This window comes from Pagrus major, chromosome 3 (assembly GCF_040436345.1).
Source record: "Pagrus major chromosome 3, Pma_NU_1.0".
Lineage (NCBI taxonomy): Eukaryota > Metazoa > Chordata > Actinopteri > Spariformes > Sparidae > Pagrus > Pagrus major.
The window spans coordinates 1670851-1684038 of NC_133217.1; positions in this window are offsets into that span (position 1 = coordinate 1670851).

The window sequence follows — 13188 nt, forward strand, 5'->3', positions numbered from 1 at the left end:
CCATCTTTGTATGAAAAGAGGTATTGAGGTATTTTGCTGAAGTTTTTAGTCGCTGCAGTAGAAAATACAGCCGAGATGAAAGATGTTTGAGATGAAGACACAAAAAACAAAAATATATCTTGATAAAGCCAAATTGTTGTTTCCAAAAAGGACCCAAATACAAGACACCAAGGAAGAGGAAGGCAGCGAGGTTTAACCATCCAAAGCAACAAAACAACAATAAAAAGCATAAGTGCGTCTGAATAAACCAACAGTGCAATGCAAATTTCAGGACATGGAAACTGACAAAAGAAACACAAGTAAACAACAAGATGAAAAACACATGTACCTAATACTGAAGGCCTGATGGTGAACAGGGGAGAAGGTAGTAAAGAGATTCATTAGAATAAAACCTAGAATATTAAACAGGAAATATGGTCTTGATTTCTCTCCTGGCTGCTACGCTCCAGTCCAGTGTTTATCTTTTATCACACACTGGGTTTTGATGCACTACGTATATTATATCTGGAAAAACAAGAAACAGATGGGACGGTTAAGACGTGAAAGAACAGCTCACCCTCATCGGGTCGATGGGGACTGTGTTTTGTGGAGCTGGTGGAGAAGATGCCAGGAGACCCGATGTCTTAAGAAGCAGCGTTTGTTGACAAGCTTGATCAAGGAGAATAATAGCGACCATCGCCTATTGGCTGGATGTCCTTGTTAACTTATGCGCAATCTTTTTGGGCTGACGCACATGCACGTTGTACTGAGACAGAACAATCGGTCCAACCTTGGTTTCCACAAAATAAAGGGTCTGGTTTTCTCCAGTCTTATCAAAGGCAGCTGCACTCAGACACAGAGCAGAATTCCCTCACAGGGACTTGGTTTTAAAACGTAGGAAATAAACAAAAACATAAAATGACTTCAAACGCAGCCCGGCATCAAAGAGACGTCAAACTGAGCAGCTGAAAACTCACAATGAAACAGAAAAGACGCGTGACGTGAATAACATTGATCATCTCATCACAATGCGATGTTCTGCTGGGAAACCTTGGGTGCTGCTTTCACCGAGTGCACCCCCTCATCACGACAATGACAGGACAGGACAATGTGCCCTGACGCACTGCAAACACTGCTCAGGAACAGCTCGAGGAACACAGTGAAGGACCCGAGGTGTTGACCGGGCCTCCAAAGTCCCCACATCCCATCTGATCGAGCATCGTAAGACGTGCTGGAGCAGGTCTGATCCTTGGAGGAGCCACCCGCCAACATACAGGACCCAGAGGATCCGCTATAAGACGCCCTGGTGCCAGACACCACAGGACCCCCTCAGAGGTCCATGTCTTGACAAGTCAGAGCTGTTTTGGCTGCACAAGAGGAACCTTCACAACATTAGGCAGGTGGTTGTGATGTTGCGTGCTTCTCTCGTACAGTATGTGATTATCCCCCGGATAAGTAATGGCAGGAAAAGCCCTTATGTCTAAAAAACCCCACAACGAAGACGAAGATGAGACGAAAGTTTGTCTTTGCTTGTCTGTCTGAGGTTGACAGTCTGTCTCACTGAACTCCACACAATCTTCCCACAGAAATGAAAGACTGATATGTGGAGGTTGTTCTGTGAAATACTTAATAACAAGTCAACATCACGTTACCGTCATCCCGTCTCTGACATGACTGTGGTTTCTCCCTGATTGCAGTTACACGAAAACATTATCAGACTCCCGGCTGAAATACGACTTCCTCTTTCCTCTGGCATTTAAGAGCTGTGGTTCCTCACAGAGATACTATAAGGGAATAAGGTGGTTTAAGGCCACATGGTGCAGGGACAATAATAATTAGAGAAGCAGAGGTAGAACATTTCCATTCCTGAGAAGTGTGTTACTGACCGGGGTGAGGTATCTGAACCTTTTAATCTGATCTCGTCATGGCTGGTTCCTCCTCGTCTCCACTGGGGGGGTTAGAAAGAAATCCTAGGCTTCAGATGCAGAACATCTGTAGTGATTGATCTCACAGAGGGCTGATCGATGACGGCAGTTGTCCTCCAAAGCAAATTACAGGAACAGCAGAAGCCTCGGCCAGAGTTCTCCCAGCGCATCATAAGGTCATAGTTGTAAATATGTCGGTATATATCTCCCACACAGGAGGTTCCTCTTTCTGTTCCTGCACCGGATCTCATCTGAGCCTCCTACTCTCACCTGGGTTGATCAGATGACCGACAAGTCATCCGCTGGTTAACGTCCGGAGCTGCTCCCTGGGCATTGACGCTGGCTGCAAACCACTCCTCCGGGATGGGTGACGTGCAGAGATCAAGTTTCCCTTTGATATGTGATAGAATAAAGATTGTAGTGGCTGGATCGTTCATGACAGGAGCAAAGGAGGAAGTCGATGTTGTTATAGAGCTTATAGGTCAACATAGAGAGGAGGTGGATGAGTCAACACATGTGACACCACTGTTCAGACAGTAAATGTTGATGTCTTTAAATGTCATTCCTGTCATTAATCACATGGTTGTTTTGACTTTGTGATCATGGAAGTCACCTTACTTTAATAAAGAAGTCATCTGAACACGAATCACAATGTTTTTACAAACTGATCGGGTCATGTTTGTGCGTTAACCCCAGCGACGTCATGTCGTAAGATCATTTCTCATCAGCGATGTGTAGCAGTTTTGGAAAGAGCAACACCAAAACCACTGACAGGTGAAGTGAATGACACTGATCAATAGCACCACCTGTCAGTGGGTGAGATATTCGAGGCAACAGTCAGTTCTTGAAGTTGATGTGCTGGAGTATCTCCGAAACTTGTTCCCGGTCTGCAGTGGTTAGTATCTCCCAAATGTGTCCCAAGGAAGGACAACTGTTATCACACACGGCTTCTGGAGACTTTGATCACACCGGTTCAACCACAAGGAGCCATTTAATGGTTTTTCTTTCAGTTGTTTTTTTATTTTTTAAATCAAGTCTCCAGCTGTTTCAGTTGTTTAGCAGAACGCTGCAATGCTGTTTTTCTGTGAAGCTCCAGAAATGTTTTGTGGACTACGACACTTCTCCCAAATCTCCATCCGCATGGCAGCGAGGAGATGAGGACTGAACTTTCATTTTTTGGTGAACTGTTTCTTTAACAAAATGGTTCCTGTTCTTGAACCCTTTTCAAAACTCCCAGCCGTGATCGTGGTCTCTTCTGAAAAGGAGCTCATTTCTTTTTTTAATATCAAAATGTCAAAATGATTCTGATGTTGAAGTGATAACAAAAAGTGACACTCATATTATTATTATTAAGCCACAAATGTATTACTCATGTTTAGGGAGTCTATTTCACATCCCAGCTATTTGTTTTCCACAACCTGGAATCCCAAAACACAATTGGGAGTTTCCGTACTTGGTGAACTGTTCCTTTAGGATCAGTGTAGCCTGGCTTTTAAGAGATGATATCTTAAAAGCTGGAATCTTATCTTCACCCAGGGGTTTCTTTACTGTTTGCGAACTCCTTTAAAGTGGTCGACAAATGAGTCACAATAGAACGAAGGAGACTCGTTGATTCATTGAACCTCACAGACCGAAACAAACAAGTACAGTCAGACAGAAAACACAGAGTTAATCGAGTACTTTCTGTTTTTATAGATCTGAGACTGGAAGGTACATACAATAGCAAAACCAACACGTTATGAACTCATGTAAAAGGTCAAAGGTCGACGCCAATGTGAACTTGATGAACTTGAAGCTGTTGCTGTGAAATGACGATGAAGTTCACGGTGCAGGTCAAACACCTCCTGTCAGCTACTTCTCCATACTATCAAGAGTCGTGGGAGTATTTGATATCTCTACAATAAATGTGCTGCGGCGTCTGACACTTTCTGCCACAACCACTTCCTCATAATATGACAAAGCAAACAGGAAGATGATTATATTTCTACTTACAGGACATTTTGACATTTCCTCTGAATCCAAAGCCACTGACCTTTATCCTCATGTGAGTATGACTGAGGCATTTAGCCTTTAAAATATACATCAAGGGGAAATATCTATGTGACATCTGAACCTAAAGTAGTAGCGTGTGTTCTCATGCAACCTGAGTTGAGCTTCAGGGAGACCTGGCTGCAGATCCTTGCATGCAGTTTGCAAATTAGTGCCTGGTTCATGTCTCACTAATGAGAGTTGCTCATCAACAAATTTTCAGGTCCTGGCGGGCTCAAACATGCGTGTGTTACGAGAAAAAAACGACGTGACTGCTGCAGCGCCCCCGCAACAGGCAGCTGTTATCGGTTTGAAATGACGAAAAGTCAACACCTGGATTTAAGTAAGCAAATACGTAAGATGCAGCGAGGAGCTTCTCATTTCTTAAACAACCACATCTGAGGTTGTGGAAAAGATTTCACGCTGTTTCAGAACAGTTATTTTATTGGCCTGCATCAAACAAAAACAGCTAAGGAGAAGCTGAAACTACTAAAACTGTCAAACACATCGTTAAAACCTGGAAGGATAGTTAAGTGAAATCAAATGGTAAAAAAAATTAGTAAGAGCATTTCCAAACGCACAATGTGGACTCAAGGGATTAGGACTAAACAGCCGTGTGGCATTAAGAAGTGCTTTATCGTACGAGCCTCAGCATTCCTAAGCCAACACCGAAGACTTCCAACAAATCCCTGCAGGAATGTAAATTGCATCATCGTCATTTGTTCTGGTGATTGGGTCTGAAGTCCGGCACGTGGAGGCCTTCATCCTCAATTTGACTGTCTCTTTGAGATTGTGTGTTTGTGGTAGTTTTGTGTCTTTCAGTGACATTTTGCAGTTTCAATAGTAACTTTTTAGTAGCTTTAGTAGTCGTCATGAACACTAAGGTGTCCTGTTGAAATGTGGCAACCGTGTTCCTGGATCCCTCCCACCATGTGGAGCTAAATGAAACCTCTCCTTCATCAATTTGTTTTGAGCTGTTGTACTTGATTATCTTCTGGCCGAGGTTCACATCTTTCCAGTCTGTGGTGAGATTTACACAGATTTTCTGTCATCTCTTTCCCCCAGACATAACAAAGTGCTGTGAGTGCATCAAGCATGAAAAAGTTTGATAATTATCTTGTCGCTTCAGGCGGAAATCAGACAATTTTTCCCAGAATGAATGCTTTCGTGACTGACCGCACACGTTCATGCGGTCGGCATCACATTCCTTCTCACTGGGAGTAATTAGTTGTACAAATGTGATTATAACAAAATGTCAGGAGCTTGTTTTTTGAACTTTTATGAGACCTCGACATCCTCATGGCCTTTAATACTTTTATAGAGGCATCATTCTGCACGAGGACAGAGAGACGGGATTCGAGGAACTGACGACACGTCGGCCTTCACATCATTTCTCTGAAGGGGTTATAACGAGGCATTCGGGGAAACAGGAAACGTACACAGAAGGAGGAGACTCCCACCTCAGAGTGGAACTAAACTCGTGTTTCTTTCTTTTAATTAGTCACGTCTAATTCAAGTGCACTGATTCGCCTCAGGGACCGAGAACAATCCACACCGAGAGTCCACACCGCAGCGGCAAAGACCGTAGCGGACGATGGCGCTGGGATCACTTTTGATGAGTTGGGCCGCCAACGAGCTCGGACATTTTTCTACATAATAATGTTGCAGGACTGCTTTTGATTGAAAGAATGAGGGTCACTTCACATGCAGCAGACAGCCTGTGAACACTCAGAGTACAGAGCGTGTCATGCTTTGGCTTTTTAGTTTTGTGACTTGCTGTTTTATTTTGTAAGGTTCTTCCTCATGTGTCATGTTTCTCCTGCTTTCCCGCCCTTTGTCTGTGTCTACCCGTGTCTCATAAGTTAATCAGTTCCTAGTGTATTCGAGCCTGCGTTTCCCCCCTCGCTCTTTATTGGTTTGTCTGTTTTGCATTTGTGTTTCCTGGTCCTGTCTTATCAGCGTGTCCATTTGCTTCCTGATTCCACGAGTCGTTCTGGTCGCGCTTTCATTAAAACGTACTTTCAGATTTCAAGCGTCTGCATTTGGCTCCTTTTGGGTTTTTCCCTGTGATTCCAGTAAGAGCAAAAACAGTCACACTCTGAATAAAGCAACTAACTTTATCCACGTTTTGACGCCATGTTCGTCTTTATTAGAATCAAACAAAACTTCTGACTGAGACAGGAAGAACCGAACAGTCTTTTGAGGAGTCTCTGAGCTTCGTTTTGTCTTTACTGATGTCCTCTCGTCGATCGTCAGGATAATCGATGTTCACAGCTCTCTCGTAACAGTGTTTGATCCTCTGAACTCCTCGTGTGAAAGAAGAATTATGTAGAAAACCTCCAACCAAAATATCTTTCTGGGGTCTTTTTGTTTGTTTCTGTGCAACATTCGTTAGTAACAGGTTGTTAATATCAATTTTCCGACACAGCTGGACACAAGATGTGGGCCTGCTGCTACCGTTTACGATATTGTATTATTGTATTGTATGTGGACGCTAAAATCGACGCTTATAACTTATACGATTCACAATATGTTACCCACGTTGAGGATCGCTTCACGATACAGCGATTGCAAGGCAATAATCGAATGATACATCACAACATCTGTCTAACTGAAGAATACAAAATGCAACTAAAAAGGCAAAATGCAGGAGTTGTGTATTTATTCACTGTGTTCTGGTGTCTCACAGAATTAGACATGAACTGATATAAAGCAATATATAAAGAGTCTTAGCTGAGTGCCTCTTTATTACTCTGACTGCAACACGTCTGTCTTCATTTACACAGCACAGACTCACAAAGTGCTTCACATGCAACATATCAACAAAGAATCACAGAAAAGTGGTGTTTTGAGACGTGGTTTCGACTCGGGCACTGATTCAGCACGCCTGATCTCTTCAGACGGGCGTTTCATAGTCTTGATTTTGAAATTGATTAAAAGATTATTGTCTGATGATCTGAGGCAACGCGTTTGGGAAAGGTGAGAGAGAGCAGCTCTGTCAGAAGGATCATTCTGAAAGACACCAGTAATCTTGTTTATTAGCGTATATTAGTCAGTTTGAACCACTTATTAAATAGAAGATGTGCGCGGTAAATCGGAGGTTTGAACCAGACGAACAACCTGGAATATTAATTAGATTGCAGCAAATTTCTGGTTCTGGTTTTTCTTATTGTCTCACCTCAGCTTCGGGCACGTTGCCAGTCGGGTTAGTAATATTAGATCAGCCTTGAGCGGTGAATCAGTTCTTGTTCCGCCCACGAAATGATGTTTACTACAGTCTGAGCCTTTGTGCAGGACTGAGCAGTGATGATAATGACTGTGACTGTGACTACTCACTAAATCATCCTGAGGGCACATGATTACGACACGGTCCACTTCACCTCATGCAGTCTGCGCTGAGCTTCTTGACACACATTGACTCTGATGTCTGAAGTTTTAAGTGGATTCCCCCTCAGCTTAACTTTTCCTGGTACCGACCAGCAGACCTCCTCCAGCAGGGGAGTTGATCCATGTCAGACTTCTTCCCACACATTTTTTCTGTTTCACAGAAAAATGCACAGTCAAGATCTCGTCTATCAAAGGCTTCAGTTGATCTCGACTGTTTCACTTCACTCAGGTCGTCCCCCCACACAGAGCGGTGACAACATCAGAGTATTTTAAAAACTCCACTTTCTGTTTTCACTTCTGTTTTCAACCATGAACTTATCTCTTTGAAAGTAAAAGTCTTTCTTTCTAGATTCTCCTCATGATTGGACTTAAAGAGTCTCATGGTCGGGCTCAAGGGCTCCTCCCTCCACCTCCGCTGTTACGATCACCTCACAGTGCTTCCTCATCTTTAGTTACTTCACTTTTCCAGCCCCAGTCATCATGAAGCGAAGGTTTCTGCAGACCGCACGTACGTCCGCGGTTGACATTCGTACCAAGCGCGTCATGTTTCTGTTCGTGACTCTGTCATTTTCTGTTTGAGTCGACTTCTGTGGTGTGTTGGGTTTTTGGTCCTCGTTATTCTGCATGTGGGAGCAACATGAAGAAGCTGATTTGCATTTTATTCACTCAGAGTGTTGAAACAACACGTCGACTGATGTTTGAATGATGAGGAAGAGCAAAGGAAAAGTTCCTTACCATCAACCCAATGTTTACTTTCCAATGCTGTGTTTCTAAATGTCCTCAGACTTTCTGAGGTTGTTGTTCCCACTTGAGAAGACATTCAGTCTGGAAATGAACCAAGTTCCTCAGATTAGGAGGCAAAACTATGACACAAAGTTAAAAATAAATTGTGTATACATACAGTACAAACCCATAATTTGAGATGCCCCTCAGCTGACCCGTCCTCCCTCGTGTTAAATATTCATTTAAACACAACACAAGTTTTATTTCCGTCGAATGACTAAGAACGGTTTCGAAACAAGACCTTGTGTCAAGTCATGCAGGATTTCAAAGTGATGAATTGTTTTAACAGATCTGAACTGTGATTACAACTCTGCACGAGAACGTATTATCTTCACCACTTTTGACTTTTCACACACACGGTTCTGGTTTTTAGACTGGTTTACAGCTCAGCATGACCTTTAATATGAAGTGTTTGTGCCGGCCCCGGCAGAGCGTAACGTAGAAAATGCTTCTCTGTGTGAAAACTGTGTTCTCGGCTCATTACTTTCCTGAGGATGTCTAATTCTGGGAATCAAAATAAATCTTCTGAAAGTCAGGACACTGTGTAACTGGGTCCTTTCTTACATATTGTTTTCTTAAAAACTAGAACAACTGTCTCATAGTTTTCAAGTGACGCTCAAAGTTTTAAAGAAGGTTCGTGGGATCAGGGGTCCTAATTCTTCCCCGAAGGCCACATGACACTTCGACACATCTGGTATTACATTCAAACAGACTTACCCAGTAAAACTGCCCTGCCTATGCAACACCACTTGAGCAACATGGGCAGTAACGGCCTTACTCAAGTTGGTAGGATTATCCTGGTTGGGACTTTACTTACCTGGAGAGGCTGCAGATTAAAAAGTATGAGCTCACTTAGGGCTGATTTACGGTTGCAGGCCGTAACACATGCAGCTGGTCTACAGTCAGGAGGGACAGCGACAGCCGACGAGTGCGGTGTGTTTGTTGGAGAGACTTCAGGACACAACCCCCCGTTACTGGCACCGCTGCGTAGCCCGGAGGAGAGACCGGAAAATGGGTTGACTCCAAACAAACCAATCACAGTCGCTGCTGTCTGTGACAAGTAGTACATTTCTCTGGAGGCTACACCATAGCTCAAGCTTCAGCTGTATGTATTAGCTGCTTTTAGGTAGTTAGCTGTTAGCCGTGCAGCTAGTTGCCCTTGCCTGATTGAGTCTACCCAGACCGGAGCAGGGAGCGATGGGGATGAAGAAGGCACAGCTGGAGAGGAGCGAGAAGGAGATCAAGGATTTATTTCAGACCAGGTTTTAGCCTGTTGAAGTGTGTAACAAGACAGTCAAGCTCAGAAGGTGTACGGTTGTTTTTTCTCCCTGTATGATAAGGAAAACAGGGGTAATTATATTTACTTTATTGACATTTTGTAAGCTCATTTTCTTTGTTTATTACACGGAGAAACCTGAGAGATCTTGTGAAACGTGGCAAACTCGCGGCTCACTTACATCTTCCAACCGTCCGGAGGTACAAAGTGTTATAACGACACAGATGTCTTTGACATGTCAACAATGTTGTTTCTGTTCTGTTGATAATGTAATTTTTATTATTCAATATCACATAATGCACCTGTTTCATCAAGTCAAACTTTTGAGAAAAGTGGCTGTAACTTAAACCTCATATGTTACTTTGGCGGCTACATTACGATCAGTGCTCAAAACATCCAGCAGCGCTGTCCAAACGTCTGCGTGCATCATTTCTTTCACAAATTTAGCAATCGAATTTTCTGCTGAACATCGGACGTCCTCTTTCTCTGTATGCGATTTCTTCAGTGTTCAAATCCTAACATAATTTTTCGAACTCCTCAGGAAGCTGCTGTTGTCGACCGAGCAATCGCTTACAGGAAGTGCGGCCTTTTCTCTGACGCATGACACTTTGAGGACCGGCAGTTACTGGAACCACTTGACTTTCAAGGATGTTTGTGAGCTGCTGAACCTGCTGAAGCTGCTCCACCTGCCTATTTCATCACCAAACAAAAGTTTTCCACCCATTCTCCAAGTATATGCTGCTGCGCACTTAAAGCTCATGGGGCTCCACCAAATTATAGCCTCGCAAATCTGTAATAACACTGTTTACAGGAAAAGAGCTGCAGACGTGGAGACATGTAGAACAAGTTAGTGTGAGAAAAGTAAAAAGTGGAGAAAACAGGTCTGATGCGAAAACGGCCTTGAACAGGAAACAGATTTTTTTTTACGATTGTTACTGCATCTGTTGCAAAGGAAAACTATTTTTGTTACTCAAGGAAAATTCTGGGAAATCGCCGTCATTATTTGAAACTTCTTCAACGGAAAAACAATGTACCCCTCAGGAAAAAAAAAAGTAGACGAACTAAACAGTTTATGTACAGTCAGCCACAGTTTACAGATCAGCTCTGACGTACTAACATCGTGCACACTCAGTTTTCCTGTGAGCAGCGGGGTTTTGCTTTCTGACACCTTGTAGGAGCAGCTGACCTATTTTCAACACTGTCGTCTTCTGAAAAGTCTGAATTTACACCGGCCTCTACAATAGGATCAATGATGGAGGGCCTGGTTCAAAGACCTGCTTCTGTCACCCTCACTTTTACAGTTTTGAAGTTGATTTCTGGCCTCTTACTATCCAGCCTCCATAATCCAAAGAGAAGAGAGGATTTGTAACCTCGTCGTCAGAATAAACGTTTAAAACTTTACATTTAACATGTTGAAATTTTGACTTTCTTCATGTTGCAACTTCACATTTCTTTCGGTGTAGTTTCCAGTTTCATGTTGTGCTTATGGTCGAGGTTAAGTCTGCACAAACACCACCTGGTGAGTTTTAGGAGAAAGATCCTTTTAAAAATTTAAAATACCATCTTCCAATGTCTCATCAGAAATATCCCCTTTTGTTGACACATACACAGCTGGAAAAAGTCCCAGCGCCAGGAGTACCTGGTGCCACTAACACAATGGGAAAAAGTCCAGACATCTTATCATAAATATCCAGTTTTGTTGCCAAGACCGCGGCTGGAAACTACCATGACGTTTGTCAAAAAAAAATCTGCTTTGTTGCCTTTAGAGTGACTGAAAAGAAGAAGATAGATGAAGACAGCTGGAAAATGTCCAGGCAAGTCATGAAAAATAGCAGGTTTTTATTTTATTTTTGCAGCTGGAAAATGTCATTACATCTCATCAAAAATCTTCAGTTTTGTTGGCACTAACATGGCGTCTTTGCAGGTCTACCGCAAAGTCAAGAGTAATAGCCTATTATTTGTGACAGTAACACCAGGATCTACAGTAAATGACCTTTCTGCATTGTGAGAATGATTCATGTGTATTTCAGGAGCACAGAGGCTCCGGCTGGGTGGACATGTCATGAGTCTGTCACAAGTGCTTCACACTGAAGAAAAAATTTCACCCTTCAGTCATTCACATCATTTGTTTTCTTTTTGTTCTCCTGACAGTTCACGGGAATATGAAGTTGACTTGGAAATTCCAGACTTAAAAAAACACATGCTTGTGGTGAATGTGGTGAAACACCCATTGTCTGAGTAAATACACCTTACAACACAGCGATCCCCTGGTCAGCGACCTCAGGAGTTCTGATGTGCACAATCCAGTAAGTCCCTCCAGTCACCTGTTCTTGAACCAAAGCAAACATGGATGTCAAAGAGCAGCCTGAACTCTTTATTTGCATTGGAAAAAGGCCCAAAAAATGAGTTAGGGACACTTCAGGTACCACCGTTTGCTTAATATGTACAAGAACGACGAGAGCAAAGAGTCTCCAACACCAGCTGACCCAGACAGGTTGCCAACGACACAGCAGGACGTTTCTCTGAGCTTTTATTAAAAATAACCCATATAAGCATTTATTCAGCTCTAGTGTGGTGAAGTTTAGACAAACATGTGACGCACTCCCCTCTTCTCCTCCGTTCTCCTCCATGTTTAAAGGTGTTGTCACAGCTGCACATGGACACGGAGATACAAACATGAAATAAGCACAGGAGGTGTATTTGAATAGATCAGCTTGTCTCCGTCCTCAGTGAGTGTGTTGTGAGGGTGGAGGTCTGGAAGTCCTGCTTTCGTGTTTTTTTTGTCTTTTTCAATGTTCACTCTGAAGTTGAGGCTCCTACAGTGCACTGTGTGTCTGGACCAGACTTCCTCCATCTGTTTTTTTGTTCATTTTGGACAGGCCTCCAGTCTCCCAGTCCACATGTTGCTGGTTAGATGTTTGCTTTGTTGTGGCCGTAACGAATGACATTATGTGAAGGAACGAGTCGCCTCTTGCTTAAGGTTCAACCCAGTCACCAGGATAAATGCGGACACACATTTCCGCAAATAAACAGTTTCATTATGTTGCTACTTTACCTTTTTAGGTAACATTTTCTATTCCTGTCTCTGGTCACTTACTACTTGCACAAACACTTGGTCAGGGTTAGAAAAACATGGTTTGGCTCAAATAAGCCCACAAGTTTCCACAAAAATGGGCAGAAATCCCCACAGAGACCTTGTAATAATGTAATAAACCTTGTAAAAATGCACCCTTCCACCTCCTGTTGTGAAAGATGCCTTATAAGCATATAATGTGACATGAAATACTGCTGCTGACAACATTTCCTGGAGACCAGCTCTGCATGGACGGGCACAGACCAGCCCCCTGAGACCTGTGCCTTTCATCCGCAAAATGTCACTGAAACACACAAAACAAGCACAAACACAGAAGAGACACAGCCTGGATGTCTGTCTCCAAACCAATCATCAGAATAAACGATAGCAATTTAAATGTCTGCATGGACATGTTGAAACACTGTGTCTTCAGTGTTTGCTCAGGTACACAGTGAAATGATAACTGGGCAAACATTGCGTGTCAAAACTGCTTTCTGTTGGCAGCAGCCAGAAGAACCTTATCTCCATCATGATCCCGATATCTGTCACACTTTCCACTGAAACTGAACGTTTGCTTGTTCTGACCAGAGAGAGACAGTGACTGTGCTCCTCATCATTCACTGATATATTGCTAATATAAACAACACTGTCAGTCACTGTTTTATTTGTGTAAACCTGAGGCAGTTTCACTTTGACTACAGCTCGTAATAAAACCCTAACCCCCCTCAGTAAAAGTG